Source organism: Engystomops pustulosus, chromosome 3 (assembly GCF_040894005.1).
Source record: "Engystomops pustulosus chromosome 3, aEngPut4.maternal, whole genome shotgun sequence".
Classification (NCBI taxonomy): Eukaryota; Metazoa; Chordata; class Amphibia; order Anura; family Leptodactylidae; genus Engystomops; species Engystomops pustulosus.
In genome coordinates this window covers 117,739,112-117,748,002 of record NC_092413.1, presented here as the reverse complement: position 1 = coordinate 117,748,002, position 8,891 = coordinate 117,739,112, and the positions used below count along the sequence as shown (strand labels likewise).

General features: G+C 38.2%; 1 long non-coding RNA gene across 6 annotated transcripts in view; it reads right to left on the bottom strand.

The window, feature by feature from the left end:
- Nucleotides 1-637: 637 nt before the first annotated feature.
- The window catches only part of LOC140121835 (uncharacterized), a 35,970-nt gene continuing 27,716 nt past the window's right edge, over nt 638-8,891 (bottom strand). Inside the window, exons 4-6 of one of the 6 annotated variants that reach the window (XR_011854198.1) lie at nt 6,473-8,340; nt 6,256-6,337; nt 638-5,332 (exon numbers count right to left, since the gene is read on the bottom strand). This is a non-coding gene — a long non-coding RNA (uncharacterized lncRNA). Of the gene's footprint in view, nt 8,341-8,891 lie in introns of all 6 variants that reach the window. The other 5 variants (XR_011854196.1, XR_011854197.1, XR_011854195.1 and 2 more) reach the window with 5 other exon arrangements.

Here is an 8,891-nt window from a genome sequence, read left to right as displayed (position 1 = left end):
CTCTTTCTCTAACTTTCAGAGTAGCGGTGCTGAACTTGAGGATGTATTTGAATAGATGAGCATGCAATGGGATATGCTGTATCCCTCCATTATAAGGATATGTTGGGAATCTTCCTAATGAATACTTACAGAGGAATAAAACCAAGTCTATTTTTTCTAGTTTCATCAAATAAATGCTTAATTTTTGTAATATTTTCAATATTATTTCTCCTTTTAATTGTAGTTTTCTACATCTCCTCTTGCTGTTATTCTTTCGCAACTCCAAGTCCATTTATCCACTGGGAGTAAATAATAAATGGCAGAAAGCAGAGATCTTAAAAAACATAATATATATTATTAAAATAATAAAACAATACGATGGGGGACTTTATACTATGTGACGCCATTAAGGGGATGTAAATTACTTTTAATGGAGTTGTAACTGTACATTGTGTTGGCCATTCTATTTGCACACCACAACGTACAGTTTGGGGGGCCCCTGCCAAAACTTTTGCTTTGTAGCCCAATTGATTCTATTTATGCCCCTGATCTTAATGGTATGGAAATGTCTTCTCTAAAGAAGTGATTGACTGCAGTGGCAACATATCAAGACATTATGATGTCGCACAACTTAAACTTTTTTCAGTGACACATTTTTTATTGTTTTATATACCAAGAAGAACACTACAGTAAACACACACAAGCATAATACATATAATACTGCTAATTGAAAGATATTATTTATCTAGCTATCTATCTTTACATGTTTCTTTCATTTAGTGATAAGAATATATAGATAAATTCTCCTTTTTTTCTCACTTTTACCTGTTTCATTTTATCCCTACATATTTCTCAGTAAAATCCACATAAACATAGTAAGACTTGTGTACAATAGTCCTACACATTGATTGTGATTGTCTAATGGTACATGATTCAATCTCATTGAGCATCTGACAATCTGATGTATGAGACACGGCTCCTTTTTCTTCCAGACACATCAGGGTAGGGCCCCCTGTTGTGAAGCAGAATATCTTATGCAAAAAAAAAGACACCAACTCACGGTCCTTTCTTGATTATAATGCATTGCCTTCTGATTAAAAAGTAGTGCTGATTTTAACTCTTGCATAGACTGTATGTAAGCGAATATTAGATTGCAAACATGAAAAAAAAAGTTCTTCTGCCTTTTGCCATAACAGCTGGATATCTCACATTAACATATTTGTTCTGATTTACAAGTAATGGCATTTTCCAAAAATCTTTATTGTAAATGTGTCTAAATACTGCCCATGGGAGCTTTTAGACTGCTAAAAGTCAGAACAGATAATTCACTTATCATTTCAACATTATTTCTGTAAAAAATGAAGTACAAATTTGCACCACACTGTACATTTGTAGGATTTATAATCAACAGTGTTGAGCAAATCTAATCTGTACTGTTTGGGTCCATGCCGAACATTCGCTTTTAGCCCCTAGCCACCACGACATGTCCAGTTTGGCCGTGGCTGTAACTGGCCAGGCGGGACAGATGACCCCACTATATAAGGTGTGGGGTCAAATGTCCCAGCACCATTACAGCCAGGAGAGAGCTAGGCAGAGGTTGCTCTGGCACAATCAGGCAGGGAAATATCTATTTATTGCCCTTTTCAGGGCAGATAGGTAGAAAGGGAGGCTGCTATATTGAGGGACAGATACCCATATACCCATAGCATCTTATAGCAAAGTGCCCTTAAATTCATGCATATACCCATAGTGTCTTATAGTGAAGTGACAATAACTGTGTGGGGTTTACCCATACTGTCTTATAGTGCAGTGACAGTAACTGTGTGTGTATACCCATAACATCTTAAAGCGCAGTGACAGTAACTGCCGTAGCACCTTATAGCACTTTCCAATTCTTCTCAGGACAATTCCCCTGTCATTACCCCCCATTTTGCAGCCCTCTACCCCTTACTACCCTTGTTTCACAGTCAATTTGAGGTCATAAAGTCCCTATTGATTTTAATGGGGTTCGGTTTAAGGTCAAGTTCAGGTACTAGAACCAATCTTCTGCCAAATTCCTGAACCTGGACGGGTTTGCTTAACACCAATAATCAATTGCTTCAGATTTGTAATTTATAGGAAAATATTTACCTTTAAAAATGATAACATTTGTTTTAATTGTACTATGCTCTTCCCTTCCACAAACTGTATATGAACAAACTAAAGGGGTAATCCACTATCAAAAAAGGGTCTACTTTTTTCCAAAAACTAAGCCACAGCAATCCATGGGCTATTTCTCATATTGATCATGATCCCTATTGAAATGCATAGGGCCAAATACCAGATGCTGAAGACCCTTTTTATAATCATACGGACAATGCTTTTACTCTTCCCATTGCAAAGATAGAAAGCTGTAGAGAAAAATGACACGCACCTACACCAATGCCCATTGATCACCCATTGCCCCACCCGCAAGCAAAGTATAATGTCCCCTTCATGTGGCCAGCCCCTTATGGACCCATATACTGACCAATAATACAATTTAGAAACATATAATACACCCTCTTTAATTTTATCCTACCTTTACATTTGATGCTCCACTTTTATTTATCTCCCTATAATAATAATTCCCTGCTTTCTGTACTCCTACTCACTCCCTAAAATTGTAGCCCCTCTCTCCAACAAAGTGGCCCCTTTCTTCCTCCTCTTCCCATTGTGGCCACTGTTCATCAACCTCCCTCATATTGTGGCAACTGTCCTCCATCCTCCTCACACTGTGACCCCCTGTCCTCCATCCGCCTCATATTGTAGCAACTGTCCTCCATCCTCCCTCATTGTGGCCTCCTGTCCTCCATCCTCTTCATACTGTGGCCCCCTGGCCTCCATATGCCTTATATTTTGGCCCCTTTCCTCCACCCCTCATACTGTGTCCTCCTATACTCCATTCTCCTCAGACTGTGCCCTCTTGTCCTTCATCCTCCTCATACTGTGGCCCCCTGTTCCCCATTGGTTGGAGGACTCTTCTCCTTCTGTTGCTGGTATTAAGCAAAAAAAGCCTGTTACCTTCCATCATTCCCCCACAGCAGGCACAGCAGGCAGTTTCCTCTTCTGGCAGTTATGTGCAGTTTGCCTGTGTGGTGTGCAGCGATTCATGATTTGTGGCGCCCATTCTGCAAGACTCTGGTGCCCCCTGCAATGCTCCGAGGGCTTGCAACACAATTCTGTCGGACTTTGCATGAGAAATGTAGTGCACGGGCCAACTAAGCACAGGAACGCCCATTTCAGTGCAGAATTTTGTGTCACATTGGGTATAGTGCAAAGTGCGCCACAAATGTGTCTCGGGCACTTCTTAAATACCTGTGCAAGTATTTTGCACATGAAAGAACATGCAAAGTCCAATAGCAAACTGGTAAGGGGCTTTAGTAAATCTGGGCCTTTGGGCTAAAAAATTCACCCCTCCCCTCTCCATAGAAAATACATAGAGCTGCACAGCCATTTTTACAGAATGCTCTATTTTTTTGCGGCCATGGCACGGTACAGTGAGACAGCTATAGGGGGGGGGGCGTATACAAGGCCGCAAATTTGTGGCCGTATAAACGTACCTCATACATTTGTGTGAATGCAGCTTTATTGTATGGAGTTGTGTGAACACAGAGCTTAATATTCTTATTAGTGTGGGCTGAGGGATTTTATGATTTTATGATCTATGTTTTTTTGTGAAGGAGTGGGGTCATAGGAGGCACATATATTATATTGGGTTGGGGTAAAAGGGGTCATGGTGTATATAAATAGAGGTACACACTATAATTTGACACCCATATCCTTTTATACTTTAGTGAACAGAGCTGTGTATTTTTTGTGAGACCAACTGGTATCTTCATGATACCATTTCAGGAACTGTACAACATTTTAATTTAAATTTTATGGGTGGCAAAATAGTGACAATTAGCAAGGCCAAATTTTCATTTATACACCAGTATTTTTTCAGACCCTCTTTCTGCCTCTCCCATGTCACCATAGAGAATATTGTATAAATTGCTAAAGAATTTTTATAGTAAAACAGTCATTTAAATAAAAAAAGATAAGTTAGATCACAGATTACCTTTCTGTATGCAGAGCTGTGTCCCTAGTCCCATGGGAGTGGATATGGGGGCATAGGAGTTTTTTTTTATTTGAAATCAAGCATGATGGAATGGTTTCCCAAAGGTGGGTAGGGGGAGAATAACTCCTCACTGGCCACTCACATGGGACTAGGGACATAGCTCTGCATACAGAAAGGTATACTTTTATGTAACTTATCTTTTTCGGGAAAAAGACAGTTTTACTATAAAGACTCTTTGGTAATGTGTACACTATTCTCTATGGGGATATGGGGGAGCCAGAAACTGGTCACAGGTTCCCTTTAACATGCAGGCATCTAAATGGGGCATGGATTACATAGTTGCCCCTCAAGATTTTATCAGGGAAAATTGCAATCAGTTGCTATGACAGCCGGGACAGCCTCTCAAAGGCTCCCATAGCTATAATAGTAGAACCTGCATTAGACCCCCCCCCCCCCCCATTTTGATCCCGTAAAAATGACACCTTACATACCAAATTAAAAAAGTTATAGCTGTCAGAATATGTCAATACTACCATAATAACAAATTAGTTAATATTGGTATCTCCTTGAAAACAAAATCAATACTTGATCCCACATCTCCTCAGCCTCAGTCTGACCTCTGCTTCCTAGACCCCCTGATACAAAAAATACTACTTAGACTCAGCCATGTTTTCCCTTCAGCTAGTGATGGGTCATTTTATGTGGATTGTGTCCATATAATTTCTTCTAAGTGACAGACAAGGGGATGGTATTACCCAGTTTTCAATTTATTTATACATTTTCAGAATAAATAAAATAATTTCCCAATTAAGCCTTATTAGAAAAAATGTTTTAGACTATTTAATTTCTAAAAAAAGAAAAAAAATTAAGAAAGAAAAAATCCTGGAGTGCGTCTTTAATTGTATTACATTACAAGTACATTGTCGCTTATAAATAACTACGGTATTATATGAAATGACTATATTGTATGTAGCACTGCACATCGGAGAAGTGTAGAACTCTCCATCTGTACAAATAATCTTGCAGATCTGAAAAGTGTTGAAATGTTAGTCTTAATAAAAGTGATGGTATATTTTGCTGCCGTGTTTCTGTACGGAACTACCTAGAGAATCCAGATCTTATGACTGTGCTGAATTAGCTTGTCAAGTTGTCGACATGGAATAGAAACTGATGAGTGTTAACTTGCAGCAAGAGGGAAGCAGATTGTTGCCTTCCAGTACAAGGATATGATAGTCAGATGTTTCTGGTAAAGAATTTGACAAGAGCTTCATTCTAGTTCAAGAGAGGGAAAAAAAAATATTAGAGCAATGAGACTGAGGAAAATCCATTGAAGCATCAAGAAACCAACGTAACATATCACGCCGGCTTTAGTATACACTGTGCACTTTATTCACACTTTGCTTTTATTCACCTACTATCTATCCCATGTCAATCTGCATAGTTGCGATAAAATAATATATAACAAAAGATATAGATGGTTATTGTTTTTATAGTGAATACAGTGAAATGTTTTCAGTTTTCAAGCTAAACATGAATCTGGCAAAAATTATGCTTGAAGGTAATATGTCATCATACATACATATTAAAGCTACAATTTTAGAAAAAAAAAATTATAGTTTTTGATGATTTTTTTATTTATTTTTTAGTGTTACATTTCGCTATCTTTATTTAAAATAGTCACGAAAGTGTAAACTGCCTCTTTGCAGTTGGGATATACCCTAACTTAATCAAACCTTGCTACTGCCAGTCCCAGGATACACAAGTCCCAGGATACACAAGTGATCCAAGTGGCATTGACTTGAGTCCTATAGCACATTCATAAAATTCACCTCAACGTGCACATGTATCTAATGGAGAGAGTTACTGCCAGACACCTCCATCAGTGTTTTAACTCAAAAGAACAAAAAGATCAGGCAGCTGAATTTCAATCAGCCCAATCTTTATCTCCCCCAACATCTGCTGGCTAAGGAGACTTGTGAGGAACTAGAGAGGCCACAAACACATTAGGTGGTCAGTTGAACCACCAAAATCAGCAGGTGTGTGCAATTTTGATCTAATGTGAATAGGAGCCTAAAGTCCAATAGCAGGCTGGTACTTGCTAATTTTTTAATGGATTCGGTGCAGCAGTTACATCACAGCAGATTCATCATTTGCATCACACACAAGACAGATAGGATTACAATAGAAAATAACACCTCTATAGAAGACAATCATTGCATCTACTATTGACAATTCATGATGTCACAGCTTATCTATTCCTCCGTGTACTTATCATGCCTAGAAAACAGATAACAAAAACTGATAAGAAAAAGGTCATAGTTTCACTATCTGGTTTAGTCAAAAAGAAATATAGCGATATGTTTCTTCATATACATATATACATATTTAACCAAAAAACAGAAAGGTATTTACCCAAAGTTATAGATATACACTGGGGTCTGTATATTCTTTGGTATGCCATATCATGTCATGTTCATTTGTCCCGGAGAAAAAAAGTGGACACCAAGGCTACTGTATTGCAAAGGCCTTCATCATACATGGGCTGTCAATAATAGAGCAAGCATGAGCTATCACTTTGCTGATAAAGAATGAATTGACATATGCATGTACCACTTCATTATTAGAATAGATTACCAATGAATTGGCATGTTTTTACAATATTCATTCATATATGGGTGTTAAAATAATATGCAATACTCCACTGCATCTAAAGAAAATATATTTTAATACATCAACCTTAAAGGAGTGTTCCCAGGTTTTCATTATATCTGCACCTGAGATGTCATAAATACATGATAGTTGCACCTATTCAGCACAGTCTACCCTGCAAACCAAGCAATTATAGTGTTTACTGCACATGCACATACACTCTCCATTCATGTTTATGAAAAAGGTGAAAACACATATATACTCTTGTATACCTGAATGGAGAGTTTCTGTGCATGTGTATCAGAACCCCATTCTGATATCACCTCAGAGGTGGGATCCACATGTCTCAGGTATTTATGAAATATCCATGGACAGATTTCTGACAGATTCCACCAGATTAGCTCCTAAGAGCAGGGCAGCTGAAAGCCACTGGAACAGGATCGTGGGGTGTTAACAAGTTGCTATGAGAGTCAAAGCCATAAGAATGTCCTCCATGCTAGCTCATTGTGATTTCTGTTAGGCCCAGCTGAATAGTCCAATTCTGCAAACCACAATATACTGCAATACAGAAGTATTTTCAGGTGTCCTTGTGGCACTGTATGGAGGGGGACCAGGCACAGAAACAAGGACAAGATAGTGAACCCTAAATCCGAACAAAACATTCTTGTCATTCCTTTTTACTTGAAGCAAAGTTTTACTTAAACAATGGCTGTTCGTCCCTTCCTATGCTTATGTGTAAAACATGTACACAAGAACAAAACAATACAAACAGATATGAATGGTCTCTAAAGCAAGGTCACAAAAGAGAAAGCATATGAAGTACAAAATCACAAAAACGGTAGAGAGGTCTGAACAACAGTCAAGGTCGCAATACCAGAAACACAATGAACAAATGGGTATAGAGCTACCTAAAAAGCATTTTCACCAGCCTCCTAAGAATGGTGGGCAGGACTCTTATGTGATCGCTATAGGCCAGAACTCCAAACAACAGAGGGGCCGATGGTTAGTGTGAGAAGCTGTTAATTACAGCAGGTTAACTAATTATGCACCAGAGTTAATACTACAGGAAAGAGATGGGTATGGTGCAAAGATACAATGGTACAATCAGCGCCTCCACAGAATTATACCACGAACATAGGATGACACCAACACAGGTGTTGCAGGTCCTAAAAAGATAAACCCTAATAAAAAATAAACTTTCCTATTTATCATATAAAATTACACATATAATTGGTATTAATAATTCATGCCTCCAAAATATTTTTTTAGTCCTGTAAAATGAACACTACAAAAAATGCACTATGCCACTAATATTGTTTTTTCTGTTTATTATCGTTTTTTCTACTAAATTAAAAATGTTATTTATTTCAATTTATGTCAATTTAAAAAAACAATGTGTAACCAATTTACAACAGCCACCATATACATCCGTGTAAAGATGGTGCCAACTCAGGAACTGTATGTGTAGCAATCTCCAATCCCGTCCATAAACCCTTAATTAGATCGAATTAGATCCCTTCATCTGAGGGCTTATTTTCATAGAAAGTATAAGCAAGGCAATGGATCCTCTTGTGTGGAGATCGAGATAGCATTCCTCTTTCAGAACGTCTATGGCGTAACAATTCCATATACTGTAATACAGAAATATTGGATTATATGGTACATGCAGATAATCACATGTTTAAGTCTCTTACAGGGATTGTAAGAAAATAAAATACAATAGCAAAATTAATAAACACATATACACCAACTAATCTGAGACCTTTGCTTGTACCCATTTTCTTCTTTATTTGTGAATTGAATTTTCTGTAAAATAACAGATTATATTGAAGCAGGAACAGTGGGAGGGGATTTACTAACGCCACAATTCTGGTGGTTTTGCTCCAAAAATGCCACCATTGCACCACAGTTATCAAGACTTTGAGGTCTTTTTTTGGCACTTTCCAGACTTGTCGGCTGAGGGGGCGTGACTTTCGGGATATGGGCTTCACAAGAAAGGGCAGTGGCTTGTGGGAAATCGTCCATGCACCCAAATTCTGGCGCACAGTTTAGACCAATTAAAAGTAGGTCTAAAGTCTTATCCTGCACCAGAATGACCATGATAAATCTGGTGCAGCAAAAGACTAGTGTTTTCCAGCCAGAGACTGGTGGAACCTGAGACACATTGTTAAATCCCCCCAGT